The sequence below is a fragment of the Phalangium opilio genome, unplaced genomic scaffold (genome assembly GCF_054372755.1).
Source record: "Phalangium opilio isolate 3A_F unplaced genomic scaffold, DU_Popi_V2 ptg000487l_1, whole genome shotgun sequence".
Lineage (NCBI taxonomy): Eukaryota > Metazoa > Arthropoda > Arachnida > Opiliones > Phalangiidae > Phalangium > Phalangium opilio.
In genome coordinates, this window is record NW_028324237.1 from 387,673 (window position 1) to 408,328 (window position 20,656).

At 46.3% G+C, this 20,656-nt stretch overlaps 79 non-coding genes across 79 annotated transcripts; all 79 read right to left on the reverse strand.

The window, feature by feature from the left end:
• Positions 1-114: 114 nt before the first annotated feature.
• Positions 115-186, reverse strand: TRNAP-CGG (transfer RNA proline (anticodon CGG)). Its single transcript has one exon. It is a non-coding gene; the product is annotated as a tRNA-Pro (tRNA).
• Positions 187-275: 89 nt separating this feature from the next.
• Positions 276-347, reverse strand: TRNAP-CGG (transfer RNA proline (anticodon CGG)). Its single transcript has one exon. It is a non-coding gene; the product is annotated as a tRNA-Pro (tRNA).
• Positions 348-433: 86 nt separating this feature from the next.
• TRNAP-CGG (transfer RNA proline (anticodon CGG)) lies at positions 434-507 on the reverse strand. The gene has a single exon. It is a non-coding gene; the product is annotated as a tRNA-Pro (tRNA).
• Positions 508-595: 88 nt separating this feature from the next.
• Positions 596-667, reverse strand: TRNAP-UGG (transfer RNA proline (anticodon UGG)). The gene has a single exon. It is a non-coding gene; the product is annotated as a tRNA-Pro (tRNA).
• Positions 668-755: 88 nt separating this feature from the next.
• Positions 756-827, reverse strand: TRNAP-CGG (transfer RNA proline (anticodon CGG)). The gene has a single exon. It is a non-coding gene; the product is annotated as a tRNA-Pro (tRNA).
• An 87-nt stretch (positions 828-914) lies between these two features.
• Positions 915-988, reverse strand: TRNAP-CGG (transfer RNA proline (anticodon CGG)). Its single transcript has one exon. It is a non-coding gene; the product is annotated as a tRNA-Pro (tRNA).
• Positions 989-1,237: 249 nt separating this feature from the next.
• TRNAP-CGG (transfer RNA proline (anticodon CGG)) lies at positions 1,238-1,309 on the reverse strand. Its single transcript has one exon. It is a non-coding gene; the product is annotated as a tRNA-Pro (tRNA).
• Positions 1,310-1,397: 88 nt separating this feature from the next.
• On the reverse strand, positions 1,398-1,469 carry TRNAP-UGG (transfer RNA proline (anticodon UGG)). The gene has a single exon. It is a non-coding gene; the product is annotated as a tRNA-Pro (tRNA).
• Positions 1,470-1,716: 247 nt separating this feature from the next.
• On the reverse strand, positions 1,717-1,790 carry TRNAP-CGG (transfer RNA proline (anticodon CGG)). The gene has a single exon. It is a non-coding gene; the product is annotated as a tRNA-Pro (tRNA).
• An 88-nt stretch (positions 1,791-1,878) lies between these two features.
• Positions 1,879-1,950, reverse strand: TRNAP-UGG (transfer RNA proline (anticodon UGG)). The gene has a single exon. It is a non-coding gene; the product is annotated as a tRNA-Pro (tRNA).
• An 88-nt stretch (positions 1,951-2,038) lies between these two features.
• Positions 2,039-2,110, reverse strand: TRNAP-CGG (transfer RNA proline (anticodon CGG)). Its single transcript has one exon. It is a non-coding gene; the product is annotated as a tRNA-Pro (tRNA).
• A 407-nt stretch (positions 2,111-2,517) lies between these two features.
• Positions 2,518-2,591, reverse strand: TRNAP-CGG (transfer RNA proline (anticodon CGG)). Its single transcript has one exon. It is a non-coding gene; the product is annotated as a tRNA-Pro (tRNA).
• An 88-nt stretch (positions 2,592-2,679) lies between these two features.
• On the reverse strand, positions 2,680-2,751 carry TRNAP-UGG (transfer RNA proline (anticodon UGG)). Its single transcript has one exon. It is a non-coding gene; the product is annotated as a tRNA-Pro (tRNA).
• Positions 2,752-2,839: 88 nt separating this feature from the next.
• TRNAP-CGG (transfer RNA proline (anticodon CGG)) lies at positions 2,840-2,911 on the reverse strand. Its single transcript has one exon. It is a non-coding gene; the product is annotated as a tRNA-Pro (tRNA).
• An 89-nt stretch (positions 2,912-3,000) lies between these two features.
• TRNAP-UGG (transfer RNA proline (anticodon UGG)) lies at positions 3,001-3,072 on the reverse strand. The gene has a single exon. It is a non-coding gene; the product is annotated as a tRNA-Pro (tRNA).
• Positions 3,073-3,800: 728 nt separating this feature from the next.
• On the reverse strand, positions 3,801-3,874 carry TRNAP-CGG (transfer RNA proline (anticodon CGG)). The gene has a single exon. It is a non-coding gene; the product is annotated as a tRNA-Pro (tRNA).
• An 89-nt stretch (positions 3,875-3,963) lies between these two features.
• On the reverse strand, positions 3,964-4,035 carry TRNAP-UGG (transfer RNA proline (anticodon UGG)). Its single transcript has one exon. It is a non-coding gene; the product is annotated as a tRNA-Pro (tRNA).
• Positions 4,036-4,121: 86 nt separating this feature from the next.
• On the reverse strand, positions 4,122-4,195 carry TRNAP-CGG (transfer RNA proline (anticodon CGG)). Its single transcript has one exon. It is a non-coding gene; the product is annotated as a tRNA-Pro (tRNA).
• An 89-nt stretch (positions 4,196-4,284) lies between these two features.
• Positions 4,285-4,356, reverse strand: TRNAP-CGG (transfer RNA proline (anticodon CGG)). The gene has a single exon. It is a non-coding gene; the product is annotated as a tRNA-Pro (tRNA).
• An 88-nt stretch (positions 4,357-4,444) lies between these two features.
• TRNAP-UGG (transfer RNA proline (anticodon UGG)) lies at positions 4,445-4,516 on the reverse strand. The gene has a single exon. It is a non-coding gene; the product is annotated as a tRNA-Pro (tRNA).
• Positions 4,517-4,604: 88 nt separating this feature from the next.
• Positions 4,605-4,676, reverse strand: TRNAP-CGG (transfer RNA proline (anticodon CGG)). The gene has a single exon. It is a non-coding gene; the product is annotated as a tRNA-Pro (tRNA).
• Positions 4,677-4,765: 89 nt separating this feature from the next.
• On the reverse strand, positions 4,766-4,837 carry TRNAP-UGG (transfer RNA proline (anticodon UGG)). The gene has a single exon. It is a non-coding gene; the product is annotated as a tRNA-Pro (tRNA).
• An 88-nt stretch (positions 4,838-4,925) lies between these two features.
• On the reverse strand, positions 4,926-4,997 carry TRNAP-CGG (transfer RNA proline (anticodon CGG)). The gene has a single exon. It is a non-coding gene; the product is annotated as a tRNA-Pro (tRNA).
• An 89-nt stretch (positions 4,998-5,086) lies between these two features.
• TRNAP-UGG (transfer RNA proline (anticodon UGG)) lies at positions 5,087-5,158 on the reverse strand. The gene has a single exon. It is a non-coding gene; the product is annotated as a tRNA-Pro (tRNA).
• Positions 5,159-5,407: 249 nt separating this feature from the next.
• TRNAP-UGG (transfer RNA proline (anticodon UGG)) lies at positions 5,408-5,479 on the reverse strand. Its single transcript has one exon. It is a non-coding gene; the product is annotated as a tRNA-Pro (tRNA).
• Positions 5,480-5,567: 88 nt separating this feature from the next.
• Positions 5,568-5,639, reverse strand: TRNAP-CGG (transfer RNA proline (anticodon CGG)). Its single transcript has one exon. It is a non-coding gene; the product is annotated as a tRNA-Pro (tRNA).
• An 89-nt stretch (positions 5,640-5,728) lies between these two features.
• On the reverse strand, positions 5,729-5,800 carry TRNAP-UGG (transfer RNA proline (anticodon UGG)). Its single transcript has one exon. It is a non-coding gene; the product is annotated as a tRNA-Pro (tRNA).
• Positions 5,801-6,207: 407 nt separating this feature from the next.
• TRNAP-CGG (transfer RNA proline (anticodon CGG)) lies at positions 6,208-6,281 on the reverse strand. The gene has a single exon. It is a non-coding gene; the product is annotated as a tRNA-Pro (tRNA).
• Positions 6,282-6,528: 247 nt separating this feature from the next.
• On the reverse strand, positions 6,529-6,602 carry TRNAP-CGG (transfer RNA proline (anticodon CGG)). The gene has a single exon. It is a non-coding gene; the product is annotated as a tRNA-Pro (tRNA).
• Positions 6,603-6,691: 89 nt separating this feature from the next.
• Positions 6,692-6,763, reverse strand: TRNAP-CGG (transfer RNA proline (anticodon CGG)). The gene has a single exon. It is a non-coding gene; the product is annotated as a tRNA-Pro (tRNA).
• Positions 6,764-7,012: 249 nt separating this feature from the next.
• On the reverse strand, positions 7,013-7,084 carry TRNAP-CGG (transfer RNA proline (anticodon CGG)). Its single transcript has one exon. It is a non-coding gene; the product is annotated as a tRNA-Pro (tRNA).
• Positions 7,085-7,171: 87 nt separating this feature from the next.
• Positions 7,172-7,245, reverse strand: TRNAP-CGG (transfer RNA proline (anticodon CGG)). The gene has a single exon. It is a non-coding gene; the product is annotated as a tRNA-Pro (tRNA).
• Positions 7,246-7,813: 568 nt separating this feature from the next.
• Positions 7,814-7,887, reverse strand: TRNAP-CGG (transfer RNA proline (anticodon CGG)). Its single transcript has one exon. It is a non-coding gene; the product is annotated as a tRNA-Pro (tRNA).
• Positions 7,888-8,134: 247 nt separating this feature from the next.
• On the reverse strand, positions 8,135-8,208 carry TRNAP-CGG (transfer RNA proline (anticodon CGG)). Its single transcript has one exon. It is a non-coding gene; the product is annotated as a tRNA-Pro (tRNA).
• Positions 8,209-8,297: 89 nt separating this feature from the next.
• Positions 8,298-8,369, reverse strand: TRNAP-CGG (transfer RNA proline (anticodon CGG)). Its single transcript has one exon. It is a non-coding gene; the product is annotated as a tRNA-Pro (tRNA).
• Positions 8,370-8,618: 249 nt separating this feature from the next.
• TRNAP-CGG (transfer RNA proline (anticodon CGG)) lies at positions 8,619-8,690 on the reverse strand. Its single transcript has one exon. It is a non-coding gene; the product is annotated as a tRNA-Pro (tRNA).
• Positions 8,691-8,777: 87 nt separating this feature from the next.
• TRNAP-CGG (transfer RNA proline (anticodon CGG)) lies at positions 8,778-8,851 on the reverse strand. The gene has a single exon. It is a non-coding gene; the product is annotated as a tRNA-Pro (tRNA).
• Positions 8,852-9,419: 568 nt separating this feature from the next.
• Positions 9,420-9,493, reverse strand: TRNAP-CGG (transfer RNA proline (anticodon CGG)). Its single transcript has one exon. It is a non-coding gene; the product is annotated as a tRNA-Pro (tRNA).
• Positions 9,494-9,582: 89 nt separating this feature from the next.
• Positions 9,583-9,654, reverse strand: TRNAP-UGG (transfer RNA proline (anticodon UGG)). The gene has a single exon. It is a non-coding gene; the product is annotated as a tRNA-Pro (tRNA).
• An 86-nt stretch (positions 9,655-9,740) lies between these two features.
• On the reverse strand, positions 9,741-9,814 carry TRNAP-CGG (transfer RNA proline (anticodon CGG)). Its single transcript has one exon. It is a non-coding gene; the product is annotated as a tRNA-Pro (tRNA).
• An 89-nt stretch (positions 9,815-9,903) lies between these two features.
• On the reverse strand, positions 9,904-9,975 carry TRNAP-CGG (transfer RNA proline (anticodon CGG)). The gene has a single exon. It is a non-coding gene; the product is annotated as a tRNA-Pro (tRNA).
• Positions 9,976-10,063: 88 nt separating this feature from the next.
• On the reverse strand, positions 10,064-10,135 carry TRNAP-UGG (transfer RNA proline (anticodon UGG)). Its single transcript has one exon. It is a non-coding gene; the product is annotated as a tRNA-Pro (tRNA).
• An 88-nt stretch (positions 10,136-10,223) lies between these two features.
• Positions 10,224-10,295, reverse strand: TRNAP-CGG (transfer RNA proline (anticodon CGG)). The gene has a single exon. It is a non-coding gene; the product is annotated as a tRNA-Pro (tRNA).
• An 89-nt stretch (positions 10,296-10,384) lies between these two features.
• Positions 10,385-10,456, reverse strand: TRNAP-UGG (transfer RNA proline (anticodon UGG)). Its single transcript has one exon. It is a non-coding gene; the product is annotated as a tRNA-Pro (tRNA).
• Positions 10,457-10,544: 88 nt separating this feature from the next.
• TRNAP-CGG (transfer RNA proline (anticodon CGG)) lies at positions 10,545-10,616 on the reverse strand. Its single transcript has one exon. It is a non-coding gene; the product is annotated as a tRNA-Pro (tRNA).
• Positions 10,617-10,705: 89 nt separating this feature from the next.
• Positions 10,706-10,777, reverse strand: TRNAP-UGG (transfer RNA proline (anticodon UGG)). The gene has a single exon. It is a non-coding gene; the product is annotated as a tRNA-Pro (tRNA).
• A 249-nt stretch (positions 10,778-11,026) lies between these two features.
• Positions 11,027-11,098, reverse strand: TRNAP-UGG (transfer RNA proline (anticodon UGG)). Its single transcript has one exon. It is a non-coding gene; the product is annotated as a tRNA-Pro (tRNA).
• Positions 11,099-11,186: 88 nt separating this feature from the next.
• TRNAP-CGG (transfer RNA proline (anticodon CGG)) lies at positions 11,187-11,258 on the reverse strand. The gene has a single exon. It is a non-coding gene; the product is annotated as a tRNA-Pro (tRNA).
• Positions 11,259-11,347: 89 nt separating this feature from the next.
• Positions 11,348-11,419, reverse strand: TRNAP-UGG (transfer RNA proline (anticodon UGG)). The gene has a single exon. It is a non-coding gene; the product is annotated as a tRNA-Pro (tRNA).
• Positions 11,420-11,826: 407 nt separating this feature from the next.
• TRNAP-CGG (transfer RNA proline (anticodon CGG)) lies at positions 11,827-11,900 on the reverse strand. The gene has a single exon. It is a non-coding gene; the product is annotated as a tRNA-Pro (tRNA).
• Positions 11,901-12,147: 247 nt separating this feature from the next.
• On the reverse strand, positions 12,148-12,221 carry TRNAP-CGG (transfer RNA proline (anticodon CGG)). The gene has a single exon. It is a non-coding gene; the product is annotated as a tRNA-Pro (tRNA).
• Positions 12,222-12,310: 89 nt separating this feature from the next.
• On the reverse strand, positions 12,311-12,382 carry TRNAP-CGG (transfer RNA proline (anticodon CGG)). The gene has a single exon. It is a non-coding gene; the product is annotated as a tRNA-Pro (tRNA).
• Positions 12,383-12,631: 249 nt separating this feature from the next.
• Positions 12,632-12,703, reverse strand: TRNAP-CGG (transfer RNA proline (anticodon CGG)). The gene has a single exon. It is a non-coding gene; the product is annotated as a tRNA-Pro (tRNA).
• An 87-nt stretch (positions 12,704-12,790) lies between these two features.
• TRNAP-CGG (transfer RNA proline (anticodon CGG)) lies at positions 12,791-12,864 on the reverse strand. The gene has a single exon. It is a non-coding gene; the product is annotated as a tRNA-Pro (tRNA).
• Positions 12,865-13,273: 409 nt separating this feature from the next.
• TRNAP-UGG (transfer RNA proline (anticodon UGG)) lies at positions 13,274-13,345 on the reverse strand. Its single transcript has one exon. It is a non-coding gene; the product is annotated as a tRNA-Pro (tRNA).
• Positions 13,346-13,752: 407 nt separating this feature from the next.
• Positions 13,753-13,826, reverse strand: TRNAS-CGA (transfer RNA serine (anticodon CGA)). Its single transcript has one exon. It is a non-coding gene; the product is annotated as a tRNA-Ser (tRNA).
• Positions 13,827-13,915: 89 nt separating this feature from the next.
• Positions 13,916-13,987, reverse strand: TRNAP-UGG (transfer RNA proline (anticodon UGG)). Its single transcript has one exon. It is a non-coding gene; the product is annotated as a tRNA-Pro (tRNA).
• An 88-nt stretch (positions 13,988-14,075) lies between these two features.
• Positions 14,076-14,147, reverse strand: TRNAP-CGG (transfer RNA proline (anticodon CGG)). The gene has a single exon. It is a non-coding gene; the product is annotated as a tRNA-Pro (tRNA).
• Positions 14,148-14,716: 569 nt separating this feature from the next.
• TRNAP-CGG (transfer RNA proline (anticodon CGG)) lies at positions 14,717-14,790 on the reverse strand. Its single transcript has one exon. It is a non-coding gene; the product is annotated as a tRNA-Pro (tRNA).
• Positions 14,791-15,037: 247 nt separating this feature from the next.
• TRNAP-CGG (transfer RNA proline (anticodon CGG)) lies at positions 15,038-15,111 on the reverse strand. Its single transcript has one exon. It is a non-coding gene; the product is annotated as a tRNA-Pro (tRNA).
• Positions 15,112-15,358: 247 nt separating this feature from the next.
• Positions 15,359-15,432, reverse strand: TRNAP-CGG (transfer RNA proline (anticodon CGG)). Its single transcript has one exon. It is a non-coding gene; the product is annotated as a tRNA-Pro (tRNA).
• A 247-nt stretch (positions 15,433-15,679) lies between these two features.
• On the reverse strand, positions 15,680-15,753 carry TRNAP-CGG (transfer RNA proline (anticodon CGG)). Its single transcript has one exon. It is a non-coding gene; the product is annotated as a tRNA-Pro (tRNA).
• A 249-nt stretch (positions 15,754-16,002) lies between these two features.
• Positions 16,003-16,074, reverse strand: TRNAP-UGG (transfer RNA proline (anticodon UGG)). Its single transcript has one exon. It is a non-coding gene; the product is annotated as a tRNA-Pro (tRNA).
• An 86-nt stretch (positions 16,075-16,160) lies between these two features.
• TRNAP-CGG (transfer RNA proline (anticodon CGG)) lies at positions 16,161-16,234 on the reverse strand. Its single transcript has one exon. It is a non-coding gene; the product is annotated as a tRNA-Pro (tRNA).
• Positions 16,235-16,643: 409 nt separating this feature from the next.
• On the reverse strand, positions 16,644-16,715 carry TRNAP-UGG (transfer RNA proline (anticodon UGG)). Its single transcript has one exon. It is a non-coding gene; the product is annotated as a tRNA-Pro (tRNA).
• A 249-nt stretch (positions 16,716-16,964) lies between these two features.
• On the reverse strand, positions 16,965-17,036 carry TRNAP-UGG (transfer RNA proline (anticodon UGG)). Its single transcript has one exon. It is a non-coding gene; the product is annotated as a tRNA-Pro (tRNA).
• An 86-nt stretch (positions 17,037-17,122) lies between these two features.
• Positions 17,123-17,196, reverse strand: TRNAS-CGA (transfer RNA serine (anticodon CGA)). Its single transcript has one exon. It is a non-coding gene; the product is annotated as a tRNA-Ser (tRNA).
• Positions 17,197-17,285: 89 nt separating this feature from the next.
• On the reverse strand, positions 17,286-17,357 carry TRNAP-UGG (transfer RNA proline (anticodon UGG)). The gene has a single exon. It is a non-coding gene; the product is annotated as a tRNA-Pro (tRNA).
• Positions 17,358-17,928: 571 nt separating this feature from the next.
• TRNAP-UGG (transfer RNA proline (anticodon UGG)) lies at positions 17,929-18,000 on the reverse strand. Its single transcript has one exon. It is a non-coding gene; the product is annotated as a tRNA-Pro (tRNA).
• An 88-nt stretch (positions 18,001-18,088) lies between these two features.
• TRNAP-CGG (transfer RNA proline (anticodon CGG)) lies at positions 18,089-18,160 on the reverse strand. The gene has a single exon. It is a non-coding gene; the product is annotated as a tRNA-Pro (tRNA).
• A 411-nt stretch (positions 18,161-18,571) lies between these two features.
• Positions 18,572-18,643, reverse strand: TRNAP-UGG (transfer RNA proline (anticodon UGG)). Its single transcript has one exon. It is a non-coding gene; the product is annotated as a tRNA-Pro (tRNA).
• Positions 18,644-19,050: 407 nt separating this feature from the next.
• On the reverse strand, positions 19,051-19,124 carry TRNAP-CGG (transfer RNA proline (anticodon CGG)). The gene has a single exon. It is a non-coding gene; the product is annotated as a tRNA-Pro (tRNA).
• Positions 19,125-19,212: 88 nt separating this feature from the next.
• TRNAP-UGG (transfer RNA proline (anticodon UGG)) lies at positions 19,213-19,284 on the reverse strand. The gene has a single exon. It is a non-coding gene; the product is annotated as a tRNA-Pro (tRNA).
• Positions 19,285-19,372: 88 nt separating this feature from the next.
• TRNAP-CGG (transfer RNA proline (anticodon CGG)) lies at positions 19,373-19,444 on the reverse strand. The gene has a single exon. It is a non-coding gene; the product is annotated as a tRNA-Pro (tRNA).
• An 89-nt stretch (positions 19,445-19,533) lies between these two features.
• TRNAP-UGG (transfer RNA proline (anticodon UGG)) lies at positions 19,534-19,605 on the reverse strand. The gene has a single exon. It is a non-coding gene; the product is annotated as a tRNA-Pro (tRNA).
• An 88-nt stretch (positions 19,606-19,693) lies between these two features.
• TRNAP-CGG (transfer RNA proline (anticodon CGG)) lies at positions 19,694-19,765 on the reverse strand. Its single transcript has one exon. It is a non-coding gene; the product is annotated as a tRNA-Pro (tRNA).
• Positions 19,766-19,854: 89 nt separating this feature from the next.
• On the reverse strand, positions 19,855-19,926 carry TRNAP-UGG (transfer RNA proline (anticodon UGG)). The gene has a single exon. It is a non-coding gene; the product is annotated as a tRNA-Pro (tRNA).
• A 249-nt stretch (positions 19,927-20,175) lies between these two features.
• Positions 20,176-20,247, reverse strand: TRNAP-UGG (transfer RNA proline (anticodon UGG)). Its single transcript has one exon. It is a non-coding gene; the product is annotated as a tRNA-Pro (tRNA).
• A 249-nt stretch (positions 20,248-20,496) lies between these two features.
• On the reverse strand, positions 20,497-20,568 carry TRNAP-CGG (transfer RNA proline (anticodon CGG)). The gene has a single exon. It is a non-coding gene; the product is annotated as a tRNA-Pro (tRNA).
• Between the last annotated feature and the right edge of the window lie 88 nt (positions 20,569-20,656).

A 20,656-nucleotide genomic window follows, 5' to 3' on the forward strand; every position in this document is an offset into this window, starting at 1 on the left:
GTATCATACCCCTAGACCAACGGACCATGTATGAAATAAAACATGCTAAACTCATAGGCCTACCCTGTAGTTAGTTGCATTTAAATAGTCACTAAATTACCTCTGCAAAAACTCGGGTCCGTCCGGGATTTGAACCCGGGACCACTCACACCCGAAGCGAGTACCATACCCCTAGACCAACGGACCATGTATGACACTGAAACATTCTCAACTCGTAGGCCTACAATATAACTAGTTGCATTTAAATAGTCACTAAATTACCTCTGCAAAAACTCGGGTCCGTCCGGGATTTGAACCCGGGACCACTCACACCCGAAGCGAGTATCATACCCCTAGACCAATGGACCATGTATGAAATAAAACATGCTCAACTCATAGGCCTAGCCTGTAGTTAGTTGCATTTAAATAGTCACTAAATTACCTCTGCAAAAACTCGGGTCCGTCCGGGATTCGAACCCGGGACCACTCACACCCGAAGCGAGTATCATACCCCTAGACCAACGGACGAAGTATGACACTGAAACATGCTCAGCTCGTAGTCCTACAATTTAACTAGTTACATTTCAATAGTCACTAAATTACTTCTGCAAAACTCGGGTCCGTCCGGGATTTGAACCCGGGACCACTCGCACCCAAAGCGAGTATCATACCCCTAGACCAACGGACCATGTATGAAATAAAACATGCTCAACTCATAGGCCTACCCTGTAGTTAGTTGCATTTAAATAGTCACTAAATTACCTCTGCAAAAACTCGGGTCCGTCCGGGATTTGAACCCGGGACCACTCACACCCGAAGCGAGTACCATACCCCTAGACCAACGGACCATGTATGACACTGAAACATTCTCAACTCGTAGGCCTACAATATAACTAGTTGCATTTAAATAGTCACTAAATTACCTCTGCAAAAACTCGGGTCCGTCCGGGATTTGAACCCGGGACCACTCACACCCGAAGCGAGTATCATACCCCTAGACCAACGGACGAAGTATGACACTGAAACATGCTCAGCTCGTTGTCCTTCAATTTAACTCGTTCCATTTGAATAGTCACCAAATTACTTCTGCAAAAACTCGGGTCCGTCCGGGATTTTAACCCGGGAACACTCACACCCAAAGCGAGTATCATACCCCTAGACCAACGGACCATGTATGAAATAAAACATGCTCAACTCATAGGCCTACCCTGTAGTTAGTTGCATTTAAATTGTCACTAAATTACCTCTGCAAAAACTCGGGTCCGTCCGGGATTTGAACCCGGGACCACTCACACCCGAAGCGAGTATCATACCCCTAGACAAACGGACCATGTATGAAATAAAACATGCTCAGCTCGTAGTCCTTCAATTTAACTCGTTGCATTTGAATAGTCACCAAATTACTTCTGCAAAAACACGGGTCCGTCCGGGATTTGAACCCGGCACCACTCGCACCCAAAGCGAGAATCATACCCCTAGACCAACGGACCATGTACGACACTGAAACATGCTCAACTCGTAGGCCTACAATATAAATAGTTGCATTTAAATAGTCACTAAATTACCTCTGCAAAAACTCGGGTCCGTCCTGGACTTGAACCCGGGACCACTCACACCCAAAGCGAGTATCATACCCCTAGACCAATGGACCATGTATGAAATAAAACATGCTCAACTCATAGGCCTAGCCTGTAGTTAGTTGCATTTAAATAGTCACTAAATTACCTCTGCAAAAACTCGGGTCCGTCCGGGATTCGAACCCGGGACCACTCACACCCGAAGCGAGTATCATACCCCTAGACCAACGGACGAAGTATGACACTGAAACATGCTCAGCTCGTAGTCCTACAATTTAACTAGTTACATTTCAATAGTCACTAAATTACTTCTGCAAAACTCGGGTCCGTCCGGGATTTGAACCCGGGACCACTCGCACCCAAAGCGAGTATCATACCCCTAGACCAACGGACCATGTATGAAATAAAACATGCTCAACTCATAGGCCTACCCTGTAGTTAGTTGCATTTAAATAGTCACTAAATTACCTCTGCAAAAACTCGGGTCCGTCCGGGATTTGAACCCGGGACCACTCACACCCGAAGCGAGTACCATACCCCTAGACCAACGGACCATGTATGACACTGAAACATTCTCAACTCGTAGGCCTACAATATAACTAGTTGCATTTAAATAGTCACTAAATTACCTCTGCAAAACTCGGGTCCGTCCGGGATTTAAACCTGGGACCACTCACACCCGAAGCGAGTATCATACCCCTAGACCAACGGACGAAGTATGACACTGAAACATGCTCAGCTCGTTGTCCTTCAATTTAACTCGTTCCATTTGAATAGTCACCAAATTACTTCTGCAAAAACTCGGGTCCGTCCGAGATTTGAACCCGGGACCACTCGCACCCAAAGCGAGTATCATACCCCTAGACCAACGGACGATGTATGAAATAAAACATGCTCAACTCATAGGCCTACCCTGTAGTTAGTTGCATTTAAATAGTCACTAAATTACCTCTGCAAAAACTCGGGTCCGTCCGGGATTCGAACCCGGGACCACTCACACCCGAAGCGAGTATCATACCCCTAGACCAACGGACGAAGTATGACACTGAAACATGCTCAGCTCGTAGTCCTACAATTTAACTAGTTACATTTCAATAGTCACTAAATTACTTCTGCAAAACTCGGGTCCGTCCGGGATTTGAACCCGGGACCACTCGCACCCAAAGCGAGTATCATACCCCTAGACCAACGGACCATGTATGAAATAAAACATGCTCAACTCATAGGCCTACCCTGTAGTTAGTTGCATTTAAATAGTCACTAAATTACCTCTGCAAAAACTCGGGTCCGTCCGGGATTTGAACCCGGGACCACTCACACCCGAAGCGAGTACCATACCCCTAGACCAACGGACCATGTATGACACTGAAACATTCTCAACTCCTAGGCCTACAATATAACTAGTTGCATTTAAATAGTCACTAAATTACCTCTGCAAAAACTCGGGTCCGTCCGGGATTTGAACCCGGGACCACTCACACCCAAAGCGAGTATCATACCCCTAGACCAACGGACCATGTATGAAATAAAACATGCTCAACTCATAGGCCTACCCTGTAGTTAGTTGCATTTAAATAGTCACTAAATTACCCCTGCAAAAACTCGGGTCCGTCCGGGATTTGAACCCGGGACCACTCACACCCGAAGAGAGTATCATACCCCTAGAACAACGGACGAAGTATGACACTGAAACATGCTCAGCTCGTAGTCCTACAATTTAACTAGTTACTTTTAAATAGTCACCAAATTACTTCTGCAGAAACACGGGTCCGTCCGGGATTTGAACCCCGGACCACTCGCACCCAAAGCGAGTATCATACCCCTAGACCAACGGACCATGTATGAAATAAAACATGCTCAACTCATAGGCCTACCCTGTAGTTAGTTGCATTTAAATAGTCACTAAATTACACCTGCAAAAACTCGGGTCCGTCCGGGATTTGAACCCGGGACCACTCACACCCGAAGAGAGTATCATACCCCTAGAACAACGGACGAAGTATGACACTGAAACATGCTCAGCTCGTAGTCCTACAATTTAACTAGTTACTTTTAAATAGTCACCAAATTACTTCTGCAGAAACACGGGTCCGTCCGGGATTTGAACCCCGGACCACTCGCACCCAAAGCGAGTATCATACCCCTAGACCAACGGACCATGTATGAAATAAAACATGCTCAACTCATAGGCCTACCCTGTAGTTAGTTGCATTTAAATAGTCACTAAATTACCTCTGCAAAAACTCGGGTCCGTCCGGGATTTGAACCCGGGACCACTCACACCCGAAGCGAGTATCATACCCCTAGACCAACGGACGAAGTATGACACTGAAACATGCTCAGCTCGTAGTCCTTCAATTTAACTCGTTGCATTTTAATAGTCACCAAATTACTTCTGCAAAAACTCGGGTCCGTCCGGGATTTGAACCCGGAACCACTCGCACCCAAAGCGAGTATCATACCCCTAGACCAACGGACCATGTATGAAATAAAACATGCTCAACTCATAGGCCTACCCTGTAGTTACTTGCATTTAAATATTCACTAAATTACTTCTGCAAAAACTCGGGTCCGTCCGGGATTTGAACCCGGGACCACTCACACCCGAAGCGAGTATCATACCCCTAGACCAACGGACGAAGTATGGCACTGAAACATGCTCAACTCGTAGTCCTACAATTTATCTCGTTGCATTTAAATAGTCATCAAATTACTTCTGCAAAAACACAGGTCCGTCCGGGATTTGAACCCGGGACCACTCACACCCGAAGCGAGTATCATACCCCTAGACCAACGGACGAAGTATGACTTTGAAACATGCTCAGCTCGTAGTCCTACAATTTAACTAGTTACATTTCAATAGTCACTAAATTACTTCTGCAAAACTCGGGTCCGTCCGGGATTTGAACCCGGGACCACTCGCACCCAAAGCGAGTATCATACCCCTAGAGCAACGGACCATGTATGAAATAAAACATGCTCAACTCATAGGCCTACCCTGTAGTTAGTTGCATTTAAATAGTCACTAAATTACCTCTGCAAAAACTCGGGTCCGTCCGGGATTTGAACCCGGGACCACTCACACCCGAAGCGAGTCTCATACCCCTAGACCAACGGACCATGTATGACACTGAAACATGCTCAACTCGTAGGCCTACAATATAACTAGTTACTTTTAAATAGTCACCAAATTACTTCTGCAAAAACACGGGTCCGTCCGGGATTTGAACCCGGGACCACTCGCACCCAAAGCGAGTATCATACCCCTAGACCAACGGACCATGTATGAAACAAAACATGCTCAACTCATAGGCCTACCCTGTAGTTGGTTGCATTTAAATAGTCACTAAATTACCTCTGCAAAAACTCGGGTCCGTCCGGGATTTGAACCCGGGACCACTCACACCCGAAGCGAGTACCATACCCCTAGACCAACGGACCATGTATGACACTGAAACATGCTCAACTCGTAGGCCTACAATATAACTAGTTGCATTTAAATAGTCACTAAATTACCTCTGCAAAAACTCGGGTCCGTCCGGGATTTGAACCCGGGACCACTCACACCCAAAGCGAGTATCATACCCCTAGACCAACGGACCATGTATGAAATAAAACATGCTCAACTCATAGGCCTACCCTGTAGTTAGTTGCATTTAAATAGTCACTAAATTACCTCTGCAAAAACTCGGGTCCGTCCGGGATTTGAACCCGGGACCACTCACACCCGAAGCGAGTATCATACCCCTAGGCCCACGGACCATGTATGACACTGAAACATGCTCAACTCGTAGGCCTACAATATAACTAGTTACTTTTAAATAGTCACCAAATTACTTCTGCAAAAACACGGGTCCGTCCGGGATTTGAACCCGGGACCACTCGCACCCAAAGCGAGTATCATACCCCTAGACCAACGGACCATGTATGAAATAAAACATGCTCAACTCATAGGCCTACCCTGTAGTTAGTTGCATTTAAATAGTCACTAAATTACCTCTGCAAAAACTCGGGTCCGTCCGGGATTTGAACCCGGGACCACTCACACCCGAAGCGAGTACCATACCCCTAGACCAACGGACCATGTATGACACTGAAACATGCTCAACTCGTAGGCCTACAATATAACTAGTTGCATTTAAATAGTCACTAAATTACCTCTGCAAAAACTCGGGTCCGTCCGGGATTTGAACCCGGGACCACTCACACCCAAAGCGAGTATCATACCCCTAGACCAACGGACCATGTATGAAATAAAACATGCTCAACTCATAGGCCTACCCTGTAGTTAGTTGCATTTAAATAGTCACTAAATTACCTCTGCAAAAACTCGGGTCCGTCCGGGATTTGAACCCGGGACCACTCACACCCGAAGCGAGTATCATACCCCTAGGCCCACGGACCATGTATGACACTGAAACATGCTCAACTCGTAGGCCTACAATATAACTAGTTACTTTTAAATAGTCACCAAATTACTTCTGCAAAAACACGGGTCCGTCCGGGATTTGAACCCGGGACCACTCGCACCCAAAGCGAGTATCATACCCCTAGACCAACGGATCATGTATGAAATAAAACATGCTCAACTCATAGGCCTACCCTGTAGTTAGTTGCATTTAAATAGTCACTAAATTACCTCTGCAAAAACTCGGGTCCGTCCGGGATTTGAACCCGGGACCACTCACACCCGAAGCGAGTATCATACCCCTAGACCAACGGACGAAGTATGACACTGAAACATGCTCAACTCGTAGTCCTACAATTTAACTCGTTGCATTTAAATAGTCATCAAATTACTTCTGCAAAAACACGGGTCCGTCCGGGATTTGAACCCGGGACCACTCGCACCCAAAGCGAGAATCATACCCCTAGACCAACGGATCATGTATGAAATAAAACATGCTCAACTCATAGGCCTACCCTGTAGTTAGTTGCATTTAAATAGTCACTAAATTACCTCTGCAAAAACTCGGGTCCGTCCGGGATTTGAACCCGGGACCACTCACACCCGAAGCGAGTATCATACCCCTAGACCAACGGACGAAGTATGACACTGAAACATGCTCAACTCGTAGTCCTACAATTTAACTCGTTGCATTTAAATAGTCATCAAATTACTTCTGCAAAAACACGGGTCCGCCCGGGATTTGAACCCGGGACCACTCACACCCGAAGCGAGTATCATACCCCTAGACCAACGGACCATGTACGACACTGAAACATGCTCAACTCGTAGGCCTACAGTATAACTAGTTGCATTTAAATAGTCACTAAATTACCTCTGCAAAAACTCGGGTCCGTCCTGGACTTGAACCCGGGACCACTCACACCCAAAGCGAGTATCATACCCCTAGACCAACGGATCATGTATGAAATAAAACATGCTCAACTCATAGGCCTACCCTGTAGTTAGTTGCATTTAAATAGTCACTAAATTACCTCTGCAAAAACTCGGGTCCGTCCGGGATTTGAACCCGGGACCACTCACACCCGAAGCGAGTACCATACCCCTAGACCAACGGACCATGTATGACACTGAAACATTCTCAACTCGTAGGCCTACAATATAACTAGTTGCATTTAAATAGTCACTAAATTACCTCTGCAAAAACTCGGGTCCGTCCGGGATTTGAACCCGGGACCACTCACACCCGAAGCGAGTATCATACCCCTAGACCAACGGACGAAGTATGACGCTGAAACATGCTCAACTCGTAGTCCTACAATTTAACTCTTTGCATTTAAATAGTCATCAAATTACTTCTGCAAAAACACGGCTCCGTCCGGGATTTGAACCCCGGACCACTCGCACCCAAAGCGAGTATCATACCCCTAGACCAACGGACCATGTATGAAATAAAACATGCTCAACTCATAGGCCTACCCTGTAGTTAGTTGCATTTAAATAGTCACTAAATTACACCTGCAAAAACTCGGGTCCGTCCGGGATTTGAACCCGGGACCACTCACACCCGAAGAGAGTATCATACCCCTAGAACAACGGACGAAGTATGACACTGAAACATGCTCAGCTCGTAGTCCTACAATTTAACTAGTTACTTTTAAATAGTCACCAAATTACTTCTGCAGAAACACGGGTCCGTCCGGGATTTGAACCCCGGACCACTCGCACCCAAAGCGAGTATCATACCCCTAGACCAACGGACCATGTATGAAATAAAACATGCTCAACTCATAGGCCTACCCTGTAGTTAGTTGCATTTAAATAGTCACTAAATTACCTCTGCAAAAACTCGGGTCCGTCCGGGATTTGAACCCGGGACCACTCACACCCGAAGCGAGTATCATACCCCTAGACCAACGGACGAAGTATGACACTGAAACATGCTCAACTCGTAGTCCTACAATTTAACTCGTTGCATTTAAATAGTCATCAAATTACTTCTGCAAAAACACGGGTCCGTCCGGGATTTGAACCCGGGACCACTCGCACCCAAAGCGAGTATCATACCCCTAGACCAACGGATCATGTATGAAATAAAACATGCTCAACTCATAGGCCTACCCTGTAGTTAGTTGCATTTAAATAGTCACTAAATTACCTCTGCAAAAACTCGGGTCCGTCCGGGATTTGAACCCGGGACCACTCACACCCGAAGCGAGTATCATACCCCTAGACCAACGGACGAAGTATGACACTGAAACATGCTCAACTCGTAGTCCTACAATTTAACTCGTTGCATTTAAATAGTCATCAAATTACTTCTGCAAAAACACGGGTCCGCCCGGGATTTGAACCCGGGACCACTCACACCCGAAGCGAGTATCATACCCCTAGACCAACGGACCATGTACGACACTGAAACATGCTCAACTCGTAGGCCTACAGTATAACTAGTTGCATTTAAATAGTCACTAAATTACCTCTGCAAAAACTCGGGTCCGTCCTGGACTTGAACCCGGGACCACTCACACCCAAAGCGAGTATCATACCCCTAGACCAACGGATCATGTATGAAATAAAACATGCTCAACTCATAGGCCTACCCTGTAGTTAGTTGCATTTAAATAGTCACTAAATTACCTCTGCAAAAACTCGGGTCCGTCCGGGATTTGAACCCGGGACCACTCACACCCGAAGCGAGTACCATACCCCTAGACCAACGGACCATGTATGACACTGAAACATTCTCAACTCGTAGGCCTACAATATAACTAGTTGCATTTAAATAGTCACTAAATTACCTCTGCAAAAACTCGGGTCCGTCCGGGATTTGAACCCGGGACCACTCACACCCGAAGCGAGTATCATACCCCTAGACCAACGGACGAAGTATGACGCTGAAACATGCTCAACTCGTAGTCCTACAATTTAACTCTTTGCATTTAAATAGTCATCAAATTACTTCTGCAAAAACACGGCTCCGTCCGGGATTTGAACCCCGGACCACTCGCACCCAAAGCGAGTATCATACCCCTAGACCAACGGACCATGTATGAAATAAAACATGCTCAACTCATAGGCCTACCCTGTAGTTAGTTGCATTTAAATAGTCACTAAATTACACCTGCAAAAACTCGGGTCCGTCCGGGATTTGAACCCGGGACCACTCACACCCGAAGAGAGTATCATACCCCTAGAACAACGGACGAAGTATGACACTGAAACATGCTCAGCTCGTAGTCCTACAATTTAACTAGTTACTTTTAAATAGTCACCAAATTACTTCTGCAGAAACACGGGTCCGTCCGGGATTTGAACCCCGGACCACTCGCACCCAAAGCGAGTATCATACCCCTAGACCAACGGACCATGTATGAAATAAAACATGCTCAACTCATAGGCCTACCCTGTAGTTAGTTGCATTTAAATAGTCACTAAATTACCTCTGCAAAAACTCGGGTCCGTCCGGGATTTGAACCCGGGACCACTCACACCCGAAGCGAGTATCATACCCCTAGACCAACGGACGAAGTATGACACTGAAACATGCTCAGCTCGTAGTCCTTCAATTTAACTCGTTGCATTTTAATAGTCACCAAATTACTTCTGCAAAAACTCGGGTCCGTCCGGGATTTGAACCCGGAACCACTCGCACCCAAAGCGAGTATCATACCCCTAGACCAACGGACCATGTATGAAATAAAACATGCTCAACTCATAGGCCTACCCTGTAGTTACTTGCATTTAAATAGTCACTAAATTACTTCTGCAAAAACTCGGGTCCGTCCGGGATTTGAACCCGGGACCACTCACACCCGAAGCGAGTATCATACCCCTAGACCAACGGACGAAGTATGGCACTGAAACATGCTCAACTCGTAGTCCTACAATTTATCTCGTTGCATTTAAATAGTCATCAAATTACTTCTGCAAAAACACAGGTCCGTCCGGGATTTGAACCCGGGACCACTCACACCCGAAGCGAGTATCATACCCCTAGACCAACGGACGAAGTATGACTTTGAAACATGCTCAGCTCGTAGTCCTACAATTTAACTAGTTACATTTCAATAGTCACTAAATTACTTCTGCAAAACTCGGGTCCGTCCGGGATTTGAACCCGGGACCACTCGCACCCAAAGCGAGTATCATACCCCTAGAGCAACGGACCATGTATGAAATAAAACATGCTCAACTCATAGGCCTACCCTGTAGTTAGTTGCATTTAAATAGTCACTAAATTACCTCTGCAAAAACTCGGGTCCGTCCGGGATTTGAACCCGGGACCACTCACACCCGAAGCGAGTCTCATACCCCTAGACCAACGGACCATGTATGACACTGAAACATGCTCAACTCGTAGGCCTACAATATAACTAGTTACTTTTAAATAGTCACCAAATTACTTCTGCAAAAACACGGGTCCGTCCGGGATTTGAACCCGGGACCACTCGCACCCAAAGCGAGTATCATACCCCTAGACCAACGGACCATGTATGAAACAAAACATGCTCAACTCATAGGCCTACCCTGTAGTTGGTTGCATTTAAATAGTCACTAAATTACCTCTGCAAAAACTCGGGTCCGTCCGGGATTTGAACCCGGGACCACTCACACCCGAAGCGAGTACCATACCCCTAGACCAACGGACCATGTATGACACTGAAACATGCTCAACTCGTAGGCCTACAATATAACTAGTTGCATTTAAATAGTCACTAAATTACCTCTGCAAAAACTCGGGTCCGTCCGGGATTTGAACCCGGGACCACTCACACCCAAAGCGAGTATCATACCCCTAGACCAACGGACCATGTATGAAATAAAACATGCTCAACTCATAGGCCTACCCTGTAGTTAGTTGCATTTAAATAGTCACTAAATTACCTCTGCAAAAACTCGGGTCCGTCCGGGATTTGAACCCGGGACCACTCACACCCGAAGCGAGTATCATACCCCTAGGCCCACGGACCATGTATGACACTGAAACATGCTCAACTCGTAGGCCTACAATATAACTAGTTACTTTTAAATAGTCACCAAATTACTTCTGCAAAAACACGGGTCCGTCCGGGATTTGAACCCGGGACCACTCGCACCCAAAGCGAGTATCATACCCCTAGACCAACGGACCATGTATGAAATAAAACATGCTCAACTCATAGGCCTACCCTGTAGTTAGTTGCATTTAAATAGTCACTAAATTACCTCTGCAAAAACTCGGGTCCGTCCGGGATTTGAACCCGGGACCACTCACACCCGAAGCGAGTACCATACCCCTAGACCAACGGACCATGTATGACACTGAAACATGCTCAACTCGTAGGCCTACAATATAACTAGTTGCATTTAAATAGTCACTAAATTACCTCTGCAAAAACTCGGGTCCGTCCGGGATTTGAACCCGGGACCACTCACACCCAAAGCGAGTATCATACCCCTAGACCAACGGACCATGTATGAAATAAAACATGCTCAACTCATAGGCCTACCCTGTAGTTAGTTGCATTTAAATAGTCACTAAATTACCTCTGCAAAAACTCGGGTCCGTCCGGGATTTGAACCCGGGACCACTCACACCCGAAGCGAGTATCATACCCCTAGGCCCACGGACCATGTATGACACTGAAACATGCTCAACTCGTAGGCCTACAATATAACTAGTTACTTTTAAATAGTCACCAAATTACTTCTGCAAAAACACGGGTCCGTCCGGGATTTGAACCCGGGACCACTCGCACCCAAAGCGAGTATCATACCCCTAGACCAACGGATCATGTATGAAATAAAACATGCTCAACTCATAGGCCTACCCTGTAGTTAGTTGCATTTAAATAGTCACTAAATTACCTCTGCAAAAACTCGGGTCCGTCCGGGATTTGAACCCGGGACCACTCACACCCGAAGCGAGTATCATACCCCTAGACCAACGGACGAAGTATGACACTGAAACATGCTCAACTCGTAGTCCTACAATTTAACTCGTTGCATTTAAATAGTCATCAAATTACTTCTGCAAAAACACGGGTCCGTCCGGGATTTGAACCCGGGACCACTCGCACCCAAAGCGAGAATCATACCCCTAGACCAACGGATCATGTATGAAATAAAACATGCTCAACTCATAGGCCTACCCTGTAGTTAGTTGCATTTAAATAGTCACTAAATTACCTCTGCAAAAACTCGGGTCCGTCCGGGATTTGAACCCGGGACCACTCACACCCGAAGCGAGTATCATACCCCTAGACCAACGGACGAAGTATGACACTGAAACATGCTCAACTCGTAGTCCTACAATTTAACTCGTTGCATTTAAATAGTCATCAAATTACTTCTGCAAAAACACGGGTCCGCCCGGGATTTGAACCCGGGACCACTCACACCCGAAGCGAGTATCATACCCCTAGACCAACGGACCATGTACGACACTGAAACATGCTTAACTCGTAGGCCTACAGTATAACTAGTTGCATTTAAATAGTCACTAAATTACCTCTGCAAAAACTCGGGTCCGTCCTGGACTTGAACCCGGGACCACTCACACCCAAAGCGAGTATCATACCCCTAGACCAACGGATCATGTATGAAATAAAACATGCTCAACTCATAGGCCTACCCTGTAGTTAGTTGCATTTAAATAGTCACTAAATTACCTCTGCAAAAACTCGGGTCCGTCCGGGATTTGAACCCGGGACCACTCACACCCGAAGCGAGTACCATACCCCTAGACCAACGGACCATGTATGACACTGAAACATTCTCAACTCGTAGGCCTACAATATAACTAGTTGCATTTAAATAGTCACTAAATTACCTCTGCAAAAACTCGGGTCCGTCCGGGATTTGAACCCGGGACCACTCACACCCGAAGCGAGTATCATACCCCTAGACCAACGGACGAAGTATGACGCTGAAACATGCTCAACTCGTAGTCCTACAATTTAACTCTTTGCATTTAAATAGTCATCAAATTACTTCTGCAAAAACACGGCTCCGTCCGGGATTTGAACCCGGGACCACTCGCACCCAAAGCGAGTATCATACCCCTAGACCAACGGACGATGTATGAAATAAAACATGCTCAACTCATAGGCCTACCCTGTAGTTAGTTGCATTTAAATAGTCACTAAATTACCTCTGCAAAAACTCGGGTCCGTCCGGGATTTGAACCCGGGACCACTCACACCCGAAGCGAGTACCATACCCCTAGACCAACGGACATGTATGACACTGAAACATGCTCAACTCGAAGGCCTACAATATAACTAGTTGCATTTAAATAGTCACTAAATTACCTCTGCAAAAACTCGGGTCCGTCCGGGATTTGAACCCGGGACCACTCACACCCAAAGCGAGTATCATACCCCTAGACCAACGGACCATGTATGAAATAAAACATGCTCAACTCATAGGCCTACCCTGTAATTAGTTGCATTTAAATAGTCACTAAATTTCCTCTGCAAAAACTCGGGTCCGTCCGGGATTTGAACCCGGGACCACTCACACCAGAAGCGAGTATCATACCCCTAGGCCCACGGACCATGTATGACACTGAAACATGCTCAACTCGTAGGCCTACAATATAACTAGTTGCATTTGAATAGTCACTAAATTACCTCTGCAAAAACTCGGGTCCGTCCGGGATTTGAACCCGGGACCACTGACACCCAAAGCGAGTATCATACCCCTAGACCAACGGACCATGTATGAAATAAAACATGCTCAACTCATAGGCCTACCCTGTAGTTAGTTGCATTTAGATAGTCACTAAATTACCTCTGCAAAAACTCGGGTCCGTCCGGGATTTGAACCCGGGACCACTCACACTCGAAGCGAGTATCATACCCCTAGACCAACGGACGAAGTATGACACTGAAACATGATCAGCTCGTAGTCCTTCAATTTAACTCGTTGCATTTGAATAGTCACCAAATTACTTCTGCAAAAACTCGGGTCCGTCCGGGATTTGAACCCGGAACCACTCGCACCCAAAGCGAGTATCATACCCCTAGACCAACGGACCATGTATGAAATAAAACATGCTCAACTCATAGGCCTACCCTGTAGTTACTTGCATTTAAATAGTCACTAAATTACTTCTGCAAAAACTCGGGTCCGTCCGGGATTTGAACCCGGGACCACTCACACCCGAAGCGAGTACCATACCCCTAGACCAACGGACCATGTATGACACTGAATCATGCTCAACTCGTAGTCCTACTATTTAACTAGTTACTTTTAAATAGTCACCAAATTACTTCTGCAAAAACACGGGTCCGTCCGGGATTTGAAACCGGGACCACTCGCACCCAAAGCGAGTACCATACCCCTAGACCAACGGACCATGTATGACACTGAAACATGCTCAACTCGTAGGCCTACAATATATCTAGTTGCATTTAAATAGTCACTAAATTAACTCTGCAAAAACTCGGGTCCGTCCGGGATTTGAACCCGGGACCACTCACACCCGAAGCGAGTATCATACCCCTAGGCCCACGGACCATGTATGACACTGAAACATGCTCAACTCGTAGGCCTACAATATAGCTAGTTGCATTTGAATAGTCACTAAATTACCTCTGCAAAAACTCGGGTCCGTCCGGGATTTGAACCCGGGACCACTCGCACCCAAAGCGAGTATCATACCCCTAGACCAACGGACGATGTATGAAATAAAACATGCTCAACTCATAGGCCTACCCTGTAGTTAGTTGCATTTAAATAGTCACTAAATTACCTCTGCAAAAACTCGGGTCCGTCCGGGATTTGAACCCGGGACCACTCACACCCGAAGCGAGTATCATACCCCTAGACCAACGGACGAAGTATGACGCTGAAACATGCTCAACTCGTAGTCCTACAATTTAACTCGTTGCATTTAAATAGTCATCAAATTACTTCTGCAAAAACACGGCTCCGTCCGGGATTTGAACCCGGGACCACTCGCACCCAAAGCGAGTATCATACCCCTAGACCAACGGACGATGTATGAAATAAAACATGCTCAACTCATAGGCCTACCCTGTAGTTAGTTGCATTTAAATAGTCACTAAATTACCTCTGCAAAAACTCGGGTCCGTCCGGGATTTGAACCCGGGACCACTCACACCCGAAGCGAGTATCATACCCCTAGACCAACGGACGAAGTATGACGCTGAAACATGCTCAACTCGTAGTCCTACAATTTAACTCGTTGCATTTAAATAGTCACTAAATTACCTCTGCAAAAACTCGGGTCCGTCCGGGATTTGAACCCGGGACCACTCGCACCCAAAGCGAGTATCATACCCCTAGACCAACGGACGATGTATGAAATAAAACATGCTCAACTCATAGGCCTACCCTGTAGTTAGTTGCATTTAAATAGTCACTAAATTACCTCTGCAAAAACTCGGGTCCGTCCGGGATTTGAACCCGGGACCACTCACACCCGAAGCGAGTATCATACCCCTAGACCAACGGACGAAGTATGACGCTGAAACATGCTCAACTCGTAGTCCTACAATTTAACTCGTTGCATTTAAATAGTCATCAAATTACTTCTGCAAAAACACGGCTCCGTCCGGGATTTGAACCCGGGACCACTCGCACCCAAAGCGAGTATCATACCCCTAGACCAACGGACGATGTATGAAATAAAACATGCTCAACTCATAGGCCTACCCTGTAGTTAGTTGCATTTAAATAGTCACTAAATTACCTCTGCAAAAACTCGGGTCCGTCCGGGATTTGAACCCGGGACCACTCACACCCGAAGCGAGTATCATACCCCTAGACCAACGGACGAAGTATGACGCTGAAACATGCTCAACTCGTAGTCCTACAATTTAACTCGTTGCATTTAAATAGTCACTAAATTACCTCTGCAAAAACTCGGGTCCGTCCGGGATTTGAACCCGGGACCACTCGCACCCAAAGCGAGTATCATACCCCTAGACCAACGGACGATGTATGAAATAAAACATGCTCAACTCATAGGCCTACCCTGTAGTTAGTTGCATTTAAATAGTCACTAAATTACCTCTGCAAAAACTCGGGTCCGTCCGGGATTTGAACCCGGGACCACTCACACCCAAAGCGAGTATCATACCCCTAGACCAACGGACCATGTATGAAATAAAACATGCTCAACTCATAGGCCTACCCTGTAGTTAGTTGCATTTAAATAGTCACTAAATTACCTCTGCAAAAACTCGGGTCCGTCCGGGATTTGAACCCGGGACCACTCACACCCGAAGCGAGTATCATACCCCTAGACCAACGGACGAAGTATGACGCTGAAACATGCTCAACTCGTAGTCCTACAATTTAACTCGTTGCATTTAAATAGTCACTAAATTACCTCTGCAAAAACTCGGGTCCGTCCGGGATTTGAACCCGGGACCACTCGCACCCAAAGCGAGTATCATACCCCTAGACCAACGGACGATGTATGAAATAAAACATGCTCAACTCATAGGCCTACCCTGTAGTTAGTTGCATTTAAATAGTCACTAAATTACCTCTGCAAAAACTCGGGTCCGTCCGGGATTTGAACCCGGGACCACTCACACCCGAAGCGAGTACCATACCCCTAGACCAACGGACATGTATGACACTGAAACATGCTCAACTCGAAGGCCTACAATATAACTAGTTGCATTTAAATAGTCACTAAATTACCTCTGCAAAAACTCGGGTCCGTCCGGGATTTGAACCCGGGACCACTCACACCCAAAGCGAGTATCATACCCCTAGACCAACGGACCATGTATGAAATAAAACATGCTCAACTCATAGGCCTATCCTGTAATTAGTTGCATTTAAATAGTCACTAAATTTCCTCTGCAAAAACTCGGGTCCGTCCGGGATTTGAACCCGGGACCACTCACACCCGAAGCGAGTATCATACCCCTAGGCCCACGGACCATGTATGACACTGAAACATGCTCAACTCGTAGGCCTACAATATAACTAGTTGCATTTGAATAGTCACTAAATTACCTCTGCAAAAACTCGGGTCCGTCCGGGATTTGAACCCGGGACCACTCACACCCAAAGCGAGTATCATACCCCTAGACCAACGGACCATGTATGAAATAAAACATGCTCAACTCATAGGCCTACCCTGTAGTTAGTTGCATTTAGATAGTCACTAAATTACCTCTGCAAAAACTCGGGTCCGTCCGGGATTTGAACCCGGGACCACTCACACTCGAAGCGAGTATCATACCCCTAGACCAACGGACGAAGTATGACACTGAAACATGCTCAGCTCGTAGTCCTTCAATTTAACTCGTTGCATTTGAATAGTCACCAAATTACTTCTGCAAAAACTCGGGTCCGTCCGGGATTTGAACCCGGAACCACTCGCACCCAAAGCGAGTATCATACCCCTAGACCAACGGACCATGTATGAAATAAAACATGCTCAACTCATAGGCCTACCCTGTAGTTACTTGCATTTAAATAGTCACTAAATTACTTCTGCAAAAACTCGGGTCCGTCCGGGATTTGAACCCGGGACCACTCACACCCGAAGCGAGTACCATACCCCCAGACCAACGGACCATGTATGACACTGAATCATGCTCAACTCGTAGTCCTACTATTTAACTAGTTACTTTTAAATAGTCACCAAATTACTTCTGCAAAAACACGGGTCCGTCCGGGATTTGAAACCGGGACCACTCGCACCCAAAGCGAGTACCATACCCCTAGACCAACGGACCATGTATGACACTGAAACATGCTCAACTCGTAGGCCTACAATATAACTAGTTGCATTTAAATAGTCACTAAATTAACTCTGCAAAAACTCGGGTCCGTCCGGGATTTGAACCCGGGACCACTCACACCCGAAGCGAGTATCATACCCCTAGGCCCACGGACCATGTATGACACTGAAACATGCTCAACTCGTAGGCCTACAATATAGCTAGTTGCATTTGAATAGTCACTAAATTACCTCTGCAAAAACTCGGGTCCGTCCGGGATTTGAACCCGGGACCACTCACACCCAAAGCGAGTATCATACCCCTAGACCAACGGACCATGTATGAAATAAAACATGCTCAACTCATAGGCCTACCCTGTAGTTAGTTGCATTTAAATAGTCACTAAATTACCTCTGCAAAAACTCGGGTCCGTCCGGGATTTGAACCCGGGACCACTCACACCCGAAGCGAGTACCATACCCCTAGACCAACGGACCATGTATGACACTGAATCATGCTCAACTCGTAGTCCTACTATTTAACTAGTTACTTTTAAATAGTCACCAAATTACTTCTGCAAAAACACGGGTCCGTCCGGGATTTGAAACCGGGACCACTCGCACCCAAAGCGAGTACAATACCCCTAGACCAACGGACCATGTATGACACTGAAACATGCTCAACTCGTAGGCCTACAATATAACTAGTTGCATTTAAATAGTCACTAAATTAACTCTGCAAAAACTCGGGTCTGTCCGGGATTTGAACCCGGGACCACTCACACCCGAAGCGAGTATCATACCCCTAGGCCCACGGACCATGTATGACACTGAAACATGCTCAACTCGTAGGCCTACAATATAGCTAGTTGCATTTGAATAGTCACTAAATTACCTCTGCAAAAACTCGGGTCCGTCCGGGATTTGAACCCGGGACCACTCACACCCAAAGCGAGTATCATACCCCTAGACCAACGGACCATGTATGAAATAAAACATGCTCAACTCATAGGCCTACCCTGTAGTTAGTTGCATTTAAATAGTCACTAAATTACCTCTGCAAAAACTCGGGTCCGTCCGGGATTTGAACCCGGGACCACTCACACCCGAAGCGAGTATCATACCCCTAGAACAACGGACGAAGTATGACACTGAAACATGCTCAGCTCGTAGTCCTACAATTTAACTAGTTACTTTTAAATAGTCACCAAATTACTTCTGCAAAAACACGGGTCCTTCCGGGATTTGAACCCGGGACCACTCGCACCCAAAGCGAGTATCATACCCCTAGACCAACGGACCATGTATGAAATAAAACATGCTCAACTCATAGGCCTACCCTGTAGTTAGTTGCATTTAAATAGTCACTAAATTACCTCTGCAAAAACTCGGGTCCGTCCGGGATTTGAACCCGGGACCACTCACACCCGAAGCGAGTATCATACCCCTAGACCAACGGACGAAGTATGACACTGAAACATGCTCAGCTCGTAGTCCTTCAATTTAACTCGTTGCATTTGAATAGTCACCAAATTACTTCTGCAAATCTCGAGTCCGTCCGGGATTTGAACCCGGGACCACTCGCACCCAAAGCGAGTATCATACCCCTAGACCAACGGACCATGTATGAATTAAAACATGCTCAACTCATAGGCCTACCCTGTAGTTACTTGCATTTAAATAGTCACTAAATTACTTCTGCAAAAACTCGGGTCCGTCCGGGATTTGAACCCGGGACCACTCACACCCGAAGCGAGTACCATACCCCTAGACCAACGGACCATGTATGACACTGAAACATGCTCAACTCGTAGGCCTACAATATAACTAGTTGCATTTAAATAGTCACTAAATTACCTCTGCAAAAACTCGGGTCCGTCCGGGATTTGAACCCGGGACCACTCACACCCAAAGCGAGTATCATACCCCTAGACCAACGGACCATGTATGAAATAAAACATGCTCAACTCATAGGCCTACCCTGTAGTTAGTTGCATTTAAATAGTCACTAAATTACCTCTGCAAAAACTCGGGTCCGTCCGGGATTTGAACCCGGGACCACTCACACCCGAAGCGAGTACCATACCCCTAGACCAACGGACCATGTATGACACTGAAACATGCTCAACTCGTAGGCCTACAATATAACTAGTTGCATTTAAATAGTCACTAAATTACCTCTGCAAAAACTCGGGTCCGTCCGGGATTTGAACCCGGGACCACTCACACCCAAAGCGAGTATCATACCCCTAGACCAACGGACCATGTATAAAATAAAACATGCTCAACTCATAGGCCTACCCTGTAGTTAGTTGCATTTAAATAGTCACTAAATTACCTCTGCAAAAACTCGGGTCCGTCCGGGATTTGAACCCGGGACCACTCACACCCGAAGCGAGTATCATACCCCTAGAACAACGGACGAAGTATGACACTGAAACATGCTCAGCTCGTAGTCCTACAATTTAACTAGTTACTTTTAAATAGTCACCAAATTACTTCTGCAAAAACACGGGTCCGTCCGGGATTTGAACCCGGGACCACTCGCACCCAAAGCGAGTATCATACCCCTAGACCAACGGACCATGTATGAAATAAAACATGCTCAACTCATAGGCCTACCCTGTAGTTAGTTGCATTTAAATAGTCACTAAATTACCTCTGCAAAAACTCGGGTCCGTCCGGGATTTGAATCCGGGACCACTCACACCCGAAGCGAGTATCATACCCCTAGACCAACGGACGAAGTATGACACTGAAACATGCTCAGCTCGTAGTCCTTCAATTTAACTCGTTGCATTTGAATAGTCACCAAATTACCTCTGCAAAAACTCGGGTCCGTCCGGGATTTGAACCCGGGACCACTCACACCCGAAGCGAGTACCATACCCCTAGACCAACGGACCATGTATGACACTGAAACATGCTCAACTCGTAGGCCTACAATATAACTAGTTGCATTTAAATAGTCACTAAATTACCTCTGCAAAAGCT